The following is a 12279-nucleotide window of genomic DNA, read 5'->3' on the forward strand; positions in this document are numbered from 1 at the left end:
TCATATTTCATGAGGCCAATACCTTAGTTCAAAAATACAATTGTCATGTCACTATTTCATTCTCTTAGACGTTTTCACAAATACTTTGAGGACATGTTATTATCAAGACAAAAATCAAAGTAAAAACCATTAAATTTAGGGTTACCCATAACCCATTTGTTGAACCATAATTACAAAGCACCCACATGTGCAGTCCATGATCAAAACATATATAAACACAAGTTAAACCAAGAGTAAACAATACTCCATCATATGCAACAAAGCCCTCAGTTTTGGTTTTCAAAACCACTATTTAAGAATCATAATCACACTTTAAAACACATGATATTTATGAACTAACAATAAAGGAAGAGTCACATGACTTATTCAAGTAGATTTACAGAAGAAAGTTGACTCTTAAGCCTTAAGATGGCCACCTTTGTAGAACACAAGCCCCAATCTTCAACAGAGAGTTTAGAGAGTGTTTAATCTTCCAATAGTGTCTTATGAGAGGACACAACATTTTTTTAAGACATAGGGACTTAAGGGTTTTGGTGTGGGAAATATCTAGAATACTATCAGCTTAAAAGTTAAAAACTAACTCACAGGAGGGTATGACCATACCTTAGGGTATAAGTGGTACCCTTGTTTCATACCCTAGACCTTACCTTGGACCTCTATTCGGACCAATATATGACCACCAAGGTTTAACCCATATCCTAGCATATGAGAAGTACACTATAACCTATACCCCAAGCAGAATCCTCTAGACTAAATCAGGGGTATTATATGACTTAGTCACATACAACTCATACCTTAACATACTTCTAGTAAGGCGTCCATTCGTACCTTGAACAGAAAGTAACATAGAACACACTGATTTACACACGAGTTGAAGACCCCTAATCTGTATCCTATCATATGACTTGTACCCTAGGTCGTATGTTGTCCAAAACTCAAATTTCCAAAAAATTTTCTAAGAGTCAATAGCCAAGTTGTTTCAAATCCATAGCTACTTCGAACGATGCACACATCAACAATGAGAACTCATACTATGATCTGCAGGCTGTAGAAGTATAGTATGATTAACAAACATGTGGTACTCAGTAGGCATCACCTGACAAAGCTCCAAATATAATTCAAGCATAAATAACATATTTAGCCAAAATATAAATTACAGGCAACTATTTTGGAAACTAAACATAATCATGCTAATGAGTCAATAAGGGTAAACTATCACATTTTAACAGTATTTAAGAGGTAAAGTACAATATCATATATCATTAGTCAATATACAAATAAAGAGTGAAGAAATGATATATAGTAGTAATACAAGGCCAAATGACACATATACGATATGAATATGTAAGAAAAGAAAGAGATATACGGTAATATCACATAAATATATGTATACATATATATAAATACATACATGCATATACACACACACACATACATATTTATTTACACACCTATGAAGGCCAAAACTCAGAGATAATAATTTGAGGGAAACCAATCTAACCTATCTAGGATCATAGCCAAGAAGGAAAGATAATACTAGCATGATTAGGGTCTCTAACCAAAGAATGACTAAACATGAGATAATCTGATATTAACATATCTTCCTATAAGAAAGAAAAGGATCAGAAATGTACCAACAATCTTGGGTACCAACCCATAATCGTCCTTCTAAGAACTTATCATAATAACTAGTAGTAAAATAATTGACTATTTGGACAAAAAATAACCTAACCATGCCCTCATAATCCCAAAAGGTCCAATCAAACACTCAACAAATAATAATCATAGCTTATACTTATACAACCCTCTTAGGCAGATAAATATAAGCACCAAACAATTATACTGGTGATAAAAATTGTATATAAATAAATGGATGTCACATAAATCAATAGTATACCATGTCCATGAATCCTCCAGTACCATAAGAACCGAACTCAAATCAATTTCATTACAGATCTTCTGCGGTTTCACTACCAGTATGATTCTATATGGTTCATTGTGGATAGAATGACTAAGTCTGCTTATTTCTTATCTGTGTGGACTAAATACTCAGGAGAGAATTATGCTAAGTTATTCATTCAAGAGATAGTCAAGTTGCATGGAGCTAGAGTCCATTTTTTTGGACTGAGGTACGTATTTTCTTCTTACTTCTGGCATTTATTTCAGAAAGGTTTGGGGTACTCAGGTGAACCTTAGCACCGATTTCTACCCTTCAATGGATGGAGAAATGGAACAGACTATTTCAACTTTGGAGGGTATGCTAAGGGCCTGTGTGATTTATTTTAAGGGAAGTTGGGTTGACCATTTTCCTCTTATTTAGTTTGCGTACAACAAAATTTATCACTCTAGCATGCAAGTGGATCCTTTTGAGGCCCTATATATTAGAATGTATAGGTCTCCTATTAGATGGTTTGATGTTTGTGAGACTAGGTTGTTTGGTCCTGACTCGATTCACCAAGCCATGGAGAAGGTGAAGGTGATTAGAGAAAGACTAAAACTACTCAGAGTCGTCCAAAGTCTTATACAAATGTAAGGGGAAGAGATTTAGAGTTTGAGGTTAGTAATTGATTATCTTTGATGGATTCTTCTATAAAAGAAGTTATGAGATTTGGAAAGAAGAGGAAGCTTAGTCCCCATTATATTAGTCCATATCAAATTTTAAGGGGAATTTGTAATGTTGCATATGAGTTAGATTTTCCAGCAAGTTTGGCATTTATTTATCATGTTTTTCATGTGTCTATACTGAAAAAATATGTGGGTGACCCTTATTTGATAGTGCCAGTCGAGGATGTTAGTGTTTCAGATTCCTTATCTTATGAGAAAGTCCCGATTGTGATATAGGATATACAAGTTCATAGATTAAGGACAAAGGATGTAGATTTAGTGAAGGTTCTTTAGAGGAATAAAAAGGTGGAAGAAGCTACATGGGAAGATGGGGAATATATGAAGGCTAAGTATCCGTTCTTGTTCCCTATGTAGGATGAATATTCTTAAGGTATTCTTTTTATTGATCCTTTGGTCGTATGCTAAATTTTTCCATGGATTCTACTGTATTGTTTCCCTTATCATGCTAAAATTATCCTAACTCCTCATTTAGGGATGAATAATCCTAAAGGGGATAATATAAAATCTTGCAAAATTTCAATGATTTTATTTTGACCCTCCCATATGCGTAATGTCAATTTTTGACTTGAATTATGTTAAAGGGTGTTAAAAGGGTGTTTGAGGAAAGTTTTGGAATTTTTGGAAGGGGTTCAGGACTATTTTGGCAATCGGAGGAAGTAAGCTTCCGCGATAAAGGCGTGGAACGGAGGCTGCCTCTGGAATAAGGGTGTGGCATGGAGGCTAACCTCCACAATAGCGGCGTGCCACACTGCTATTCTAATTTCACCCAATTTTTTGTTCACTTGGGGTGAGGGAATTTTGTTCCTCTAACACATTGCACGACTTGTAAATATAAAATAAACCCCTTTCCTTCAGTTTTCAATGATCAAACACCATTATTCTTTTCTCTAACTCTCCGATCAAAAATGCTTAAGGGTTATATATAGAGAATTCACCATTCAAGCTCCAAAATTTGAATTTTTGTAAATTTCTTATATATGTCAAATGCCCTAGGTTTGGGCCCCTTAGAAAATTTCTTATATTTTTGGTTTTTGGTAAGATATGACTAATGGGTACAGGTCGTATACTGGGGTATGATTGTAACGACCCGAGATCCCATCTCAGGATTTCACATGGTGCTTATGGACCCAAAGGACCATAAGCTAACCCTTTACTGATATTTGTACCAATACACTGCATAAGGTTCAACACATCTATGAATACTAAAAACGGAAAATCAAATACTGACACATCTATTTTAAAAGCCTCTAAGCTCTCTTAACTATGGAGTTGATGGGACATATCCCCAACTAACTCCGTCTACAAAAAATATAAACAAAGTTTGATGCCATAATAGTAACTGAGATTCGTCCTCGAAAGAAGAGGACTCACTGCTACGACTACTGCTGGTGACTGGGACTGAACTGCTGAGGAAACTCGGGGTCCTGTGCCTCTGAACCTATGGTGCCAAATAAAACACCATAGCATAAATGCGTTAGTACAGGAATGTACCGAGTATGTAGATGGGGTAAGGCTAAATACATGGTATCATGCATACCCAATATATAAATTGAATGATCTTGAAAAATATCGCACGAGAACACATACATGAATGTACAAACCATAATCACAATCATCATAACTCTAAATACTGAAACTCAGATACCACTTTACCACAGACTGAACTCACTACTGATACTGAGATACTAAATCACTATTTTAACTGAATCACTGATTCATCTAATACTGATAACTGAGAATCTGGATGAACTTATATCAAGAACTGAATTATGAGCTTTACTTCTTTCGATTGACAGGATTTGAGATCAACCTCTCTGATGGATGATTTCAGAAAGTATTATCAATGATAAAAATATGAATATATCTGAATCTGACAACCAAAATACTCAATAGAATCTGAGACTATGATCAAGCTTGTCTCGTGGCATATCTTTGAATATGATATCAAATAACTATATATAAAACCAAGCCTATCTGACCGGATGGTCCGTGAATCAATGGAACTATCTGAGTTTCTCAAAATGATAGATGGATGTATCTAATAGTCCTGATTTCTAAAGATTTATACTGAAATTAAGACTGATTTTGAAACTAAAATTGAAACTGTGGAAGTAGTTACTTAACCGACATGCCCCGACCTACCATAGGTGGGGTCCAATCAGTAACCCCAGTTGGAAGGGTGTAAATACTGTGCCATGGGTAAAGACCTCTGTCTGGTCAATCCTCTTTGATGGATGACCCTTACCAGGAATTTGACCTAAGGTAATATAATAGTCAAATACTTTTTCTCTGGAGGTGACATCCTTTTCCTAATGGTGACACCTGTATCCTGTGATGGCTACATAGTTCTGGAGGTCAGGGATTGCTACTAATGACTCTGACCTCTCTCTCTCTGATGGAAGGAGCCTCCATCTCTTCCCTCACTCTGTGCTAGTTTCTACTCCCAACTGAAAGACTCTGACTGGATTGTTAACTGAACACAACTGAACTGAATCTGATACTGATCATGTTTCTCAAAAGATCTGACTAAGTTACGCTGAGATCATTTGGTTATATATATGATAGAATGCTATTAGATCATGGTATCTGACTGACCATACAAAGCTTGAATAGATTATTTGAATAGATTCTGATATTAGAATTGAAAAATTGAGCACTATTAGATCTGAGCTAATTTTAGGACTGAGGCTAGATTACTAGCAATACGGAGATTACAGAGATAACTGAGATTACTTAGCTTTCTTAAGTTCTGCAATTGTCTGAGGATACAAAGTTCAATAGTTCACTGAGTTCTGAGAATCATGGCTCAACTGGAATTATCGAGAAATCGACACGGGCTCTAGACAAAATCTAAATTATTGGGTATAAATACCCCCAAGACCCGATAACATAAAATAAAGCATAATCATTCCTCCATCATCACAACCATTCATTCATCATCATCATCACAATCATTCATTCATCATCACAGTCATTCATTCATTATCATTATCATTAAAGCATCTCTTCAAGCAATTAGGAATCATAACATACATTTATCCTCACAATCATTAATACATCACATCAAGCATTTAAGGATCACAAACATCTATTCATCATCACAGTCACCAAAAGGTCACTTTAAATATTTCGGTACCATAATCATATAATAACGTAGGGGGAACATGTTACTAGATCCTACTCCATTCAGTAAGGATTTTACATAAACCATTTTATACCTATATTAGTCTTGACATGTGTTTGGATATCACTTGATTTGAGAGCTACTCCATACTAATATGTCACTACTTACTCTCCAAACACTTGGCATGTACTAAAGGCTTAGCTTGTATCAAAGAGCACATGATTGGGGAATTTACTACTATCACATCTCCACTTGTTCACTAAGGTCCTTCAACAAAACATTAGATATGCACGGGTTCATACTTATTTAGGAATTTCCCACTATCATGGAATAATTCATCCACTTGGGCATTTTATCAAACACTAGGCATACATAAACTAACTCACAATTTGGGGTTTCCTATTTAACATACTATAATAACCCTTATGCTTCACCCTAAGCTTTAATCAAACCTATGGGGGACATGCTTTACTTATTCCACCACTTCTACACCTAAATTACATGAACATATCACATAGAGAACAACTTCAAGAGAGTTTATCACAAACATCATATGAATTCCACATACTAGGGTCAAAGCTCATAAATCTTATAAACAAACATGAATCAAAACACAACAACACATGGAACACCAATTTCAACTCACATGAATCATTAACAACTCATAAACATAAAATCTTTGAGTTTTAGAAAAGCGTACTTGAGCTTCTTGGATGAAAGGGATCCAAGAATCAACATCTACATACCTTGGGAAAACTCTTTTCTTAAAAGCCTTCGGAAGATTTTTTGATTTCTCTAGATTTTTCTTGATTTTTGTTGAAGAAGAAGGAGAGGATTTTGATTTTGGAAACCATAATTCTTTGTGGAAGAAGAGAAAATAAGGCTAAAATCCCTTAGTCGGGTATTTATGGAGGCTAGGGAGAAAGGGGAAAAGATCAAAAAGCCCTTGAAATTAAGCTAAAAAATCTTGATTTTACATGCTGGTGCGACGCGCCATAATCGCACCAGTTCACTAGAATTTGGACAATTGGAAAACTGCATGACGGCGCGACGTGGTGGAAATTGCGTTGCCATTTTTGCTGGCTCCGTGATGTGCTAAGGTGCCAGGTGTCACATTGTCTCACTAAAATGACTCTAACTCTTCACCTGAGTGTCCAATTTGGGCAAATTTGGTATCGATGGCAAGCTTATTCAATGCTATACATGAAAAAAAGTAGAAATTAGGTAAATTCCACACGATTCAAAATATTTCATACTTGGGAAGATATTTTTGAAACTCTTAGACTCGAATTTCTGCTTTACTAAATACGCTCTAAGGCTCAAACTGGAAGAAGATTTTTTGGGAAATTACAATGATTGGTAAGATTGGTTGTACACTAAACAGTAATGGTTGGTGGGTTGGATTTGTTTTTGGAATGGGTATGACTTGGATTGGTATGAATCATATGGTCGAATATAGGCCATGTGGTTTGGGTTTTCTTTCACTTAATATGAGACTTAGTAATGTAACTTGGATCTAAGTATAAGTGGCTCACCGTGGGTTGTGAGATAGGGTATGAGTCATATTGTCCCACTCGTATATTGGATAGTGTCAACTCCTCTTGGTTCTATTATAGGTATAGTTTAAGGGTACTAGTTGTATCCTTAGATACGGTTTTGCTTGCATGGTTGTATATTGACCAGTGAGGGGGTCTAAGGGAGTTATAGGGTACAAATGGTAGGTACCACTCATATTGGAGGGTATGACTGGTATGGTTGAGTCGTACCTACCTGCGGGGATTTTATGTAGTTAAGTTAGGGGTAATTTGGACATTTCTACTCTTAACCCAATATGACCCCATGGCTTATATCACACTTGGGAGTTTATTTTCCCTATTATTCTAATCTAAAATACTTAGAAACATGCTCTAATTTTCTCTAAGGCTCTTGAGTAAGGAAAGGCTAGGGTTTTATCTATAGTAGCAATTTGGGGCTTGATTGGGTGATTTCTCTCTATCATCTATATCATCTAAGGCAAGATACTTCTCCCTTATTGATATTTCCAACTAAAAGCATGTTTTATACAATGTTTTCATGGCATGATTATTGTATAATTTTGGTGTTTCAAAATATATGTTGGAGTTTTTGTATTAAATGCTTGATTATAGTTTTCTTATGTTTTAATTTTTTTATGGTGGTTTGGAAAATTGATTGCATGGAATGGTGAATTGGTAATTGGATTTGATTTTGGAAACACTATGTCCCTAATATGTTTGATAAAATGCCTATGATAATACTTTTACTTTATTATTAGACTTTTAATGGAACTATTGCATGGTATGGTTTGGTAATAGAACCCTAAATGGTATTAATAGTTTAAATAGCTTGGAATGGTTAAATATTAAGGTTTTTTGGTCATGGTTATGGTGAATTAAACTTCCTTGTGGGGTACACGGGATTCCCCTAAGTAAAAATAGTAATGGAACACTTGGGGGTACATGGGATTCCCCCAAGTTAACTTGATAATGCAATTTATGGGTACATAGTAATCTCTTTACATTAAAATATTGGCTAAGGATATTTCTTGCAAGCTACAGTTGGTATGGCAATACCACTTCTTATAAACTTGGGTAATAATAAGGGAATAATGTATTGGTTGGTTGGAAATGGTTTTAATTGGGAAATAATAGATATGTATGATAGCTAATGTGAAGCTACGATTCTAATAGACTAACAGTGGAAACTCATGTTTGCTGACATAAGGGGTTAGTTATAGCAACCATATATGATTCTATGAAGTACATAGGAATCCTCAAAGTACACTGTACATATGTATCATAGAGAGCGAAGGGTACTTAGGAATCCCTCACTCGTATGGTATCTTTGGTTCATATGGCTATAAGAATCGGGGCTCATTCAAGGGGTTACACTTGACCCATATAGTTTGTGGGCAGTTCTACGATGGTTAAGCTACATATACCTAGGTTAATGGTTTTAAAGGCATGCTAAACCCGATTTTCTTTCTCAATATAGTTATTTATATATATATATATAGATGTTTGGTTTGTATGCATATGGTTGGTTTACTTGGTTTTACTAGATGACATTATTTTATATTTATCCTAAGTACTTGCTAGCGTTCACCCACTAATCCATCCTTGGGCGACTATATCCCCACATGATGTAGGGATCATCTATTCTACTTCTACTACTTAGTTCTTAGATTTGGGATCAACTACTGCATTGAAGTGGTGAGCTTCCATATTTTGTAAGGCTCCATTTCATGTTCATGGATGTTTTTGCACACTTTGTTTTATTTATAGATATTGGTTTTGGCTATGGTTGGGGGAATATCCCAACCCGATATTGGTTTTCTTTTGGTTAGAGGCTTTTAAGGAATAACTATGGGTTAGTGTGGGTGGGATTGGTAGTGGTGATAGCCTTAGTATTGACACTAGTATTGGGGATGACATTGTTGGAATAAATTTTTCATGGTTTCATCCTTTTATATTATGTTATGGAACTTGGTTTGGTTATTATTATCATTTTGGTTTATTATTTTATGTTGGAATTGGTTATTGGTGTAGGTTTTTTTGGTTTAACTTATTTGGTTTGGTCATAGTCATCGACCTACCCCAGAGTCTTGAAATAGAATAAAATATACTATCTTGTTATATGCTTAAAATTTATCTGACTCATGGTATATTCTGGATGGTTAGGTTAGGTATCGGAGGTGGTCTCAAGCTTGGTTGGACTTGAGATTCCCATTATAATAAGGTCCTTGGTCGGGTTTTGTCATATTGGTATCAGAGCTTTAGGTTCATGATCAATTGGGAGTCTACAATGCCATTTCGAGTAGAGTCTCTTTTAAGGGTATTTAGCACACCATACTTATAAAAGAGACGCTACAAGGCATTTAGGAATGTTTCACTTTCTTGATATTCTATTTTCAAGCTTCAAAGTCTAAGGTTCTTTCTAATCCTGGTTTGTTCGCTTTTTAGATCATGCCTCGACGATCTGAGATGCATGGTAACTCTTTTGTCCCAATTGGGGACAATATTGAAGGGACACATACTACTTAGGGGATTTATACTTGATTTAAGGGTCCAGTCCCTGATATTTTTTGAGTTCCATCAGTTGCTACTAGTCCTCTTCAGGGTGAGGTGACTAATGCGGACTTTTGCCAATCGATTCATGTTACTGCTCAGTTGGTTGCTTCTTAGGCTAAATAGGATGTATCTGGTGTTCCATCTACTAAGGCCACAAGGAGTTTCCACTTTATGAATATGAATACTCCTACTTTTTCTGGTGTGAAGGTGGAGGAGGATCCTTAGGGTTTCTTAGATGAAATAGAGAAATCTTTAAGGTGATGTTGGACACGAATATGGATGGGGTGAATTTTTTTTTCTTACCAGCTTCAGGATATGGCGTACCAATGGTACAAGTAGTGGGATATGGTGAGAAGTGTGGTTGAGGAGTCTTTTTTTTATAGGAGACATTCTCCATTACTTTTTTGGGCCACTTTTTTCCTTACAAGTTGAGGGAAGCAAAGGTAGAGAAATTTGTTAATTTGAAGTAGGGGAAGATGGTGGACAAGGAATATGCTTTTAAGTTTCATCAGTAGTTAAGGTATGCTTCAGATATGGTGTCTGATATGAGGGAAAGGATGAAAAAGTTTGCTTCTAGATTGTCTCCATATTTGATCCCTAAAAGCAAGATGTGTTGCTTATCAAGAATATAGGTATGTCTAGGTTGGTGGTTCATATGCAACAGGTGGAGGAAGAAAAGAAGAAACAAGTTGAGTTTGGGGAAAAATAGGGTAAGAAGTTTAGTTCTTCTAAACATAGTGGTGGGCAATAGCAAGGTGGTCACAATGGCATTAAGTGGCCAAAGAAGAAGTGGGGGAGTTCTGGTTCCCTTTCTACGGCTAGTACTCCATATAAAAAATAATTGGGTCATAGGTATCTGCACGGTGGTAATAATTTTAGGCACAGGGTGCCTAATCTTAGGCAAGTGGGGTTTAGTCGACCTTATCTTGCCTTCCTTATCAATTTTTGGCAAGTTGCATAGGGGTTTCTGTGATGAGAAAAAGGACAGGTGTTTTAAATATGGCCTGCTAGGCTATATTCTTAGAAACTATTTGGTCAGTAAGGGTTCTTTGAGAAAGAGTAAGGCTCCGATTACTTTATCTTCTACTCCTACACCAAATGGTGCTGCTTCTGCATCTATTTATACTACTGGTAATGGCGCAAGTCAGAATACGTTATATTCTCTTACTTCTCAGTAGGAATTTGAGGCATCATTTGATATCGTTATAGGTATGTTACAAATTTTTTCTTGTGACATGTATTGTTTGCTTGATCTAGGGTCCACTATTTATTATGTGATCCTATTTATGGCTCTGTATTTTTTTTGATCCTAAGGTTATTTTAGATTCTTTTTTTATTTCTACATCGGTAGGTAACTTTGTGATTGCTAAAAGAGTCTATAGTGGCTGTGTGGTATCTGTTGGTAGTAGAAAGACTTTAGTGGATTTATTTGAACTGGATGCAGTGGATTTTAATATTATTTTGGGGATGGATTGTTATACTCTTGTTACACGTCTTTAGATTGTTGGAGCCATAAGGTTGTTTGTAGGTTCCTCGGGGAACCGATTATTAAGGGGGAGAGTGGTTCCCTATCTCCTAGGGAGAGGTTTATTTCTTATCTTAGAGCTCAGAGGTTAAACTCTAAAGAGTGTCTCTATCATCTGGTCTGAGTTAAAAAATCTAACTCAAAAGGTCTTTCTTTTTATTTAATTTTTGTGGTGAATGAATTTCTTGAGGTCTTTTAGAATGATCTTCCTAGCATTCCTTCGGATAGGGAGATTGAGTTTGGTATTAATTTGATTTTGGACACTCATCCAATATCTATTCCTCCTTATAGAATGGCTCCGATCGAGTTACGAGAACTCAAGGATCTTTTGGATAAGGGTTTTTCTGTCCTAGTCTATCCTCATGGGGTGCACCAGTTTTATTCATGCGAAAGAAAGATGGTTTTCTTCGGATGTGCGTTGACTATAGTCAGTTGAATAAGGTAACTTTTAAGAACAAATATCATCTTTCGAGATTAGATGACTTATTTTATTAGTCGCAAGGTGCCAAATTCTTTTGTAAGATAGATTTTTGATCTGGGTATCATCAGCTTAATATTAGGAAGGAGGATATCCCTAAGATGGCTTTTCATACTCGGTATGGGTACTTTGAGTTCCTAGTAATGTCATTCGGTTTGACTAATACCTTGGCAGCATTCATGGATTTGATGAATAATATTTTCAGGTAGTTATTGCATTTTCTTGTCATTGTGTTCATTGATGACCTCTTGGTGTATTCTTAGAGTTAGGTGAATCATGCTAACCACCTCCATATGGTGTTGCAGACCTTAAAGGAGCAACAGTTGCATGCCAAGATCTCCAAGTGTGAGTTCTGGTTGAATGTTGTCACTTTTCTTGGTCATACTATATCTAGTAAGGAGATCATGGTGGATCCACAAAAGGTGGCTGTGGTTAAAAG

This window comes from Capsicum annuum, chromosome 4, assembly GCF_002878395.1.
Source record: "Capsicum annuum cultivar UCD-10X-F1 chromosome 4, UCD10Xv1.1, whole genome shotgun sequence".
NCBI lineage: Eukaryota > Viridiplantae > Streptophyta > Magnoliopsida > Solanales > Solanaceae > Capsicum > Capsicum annuum.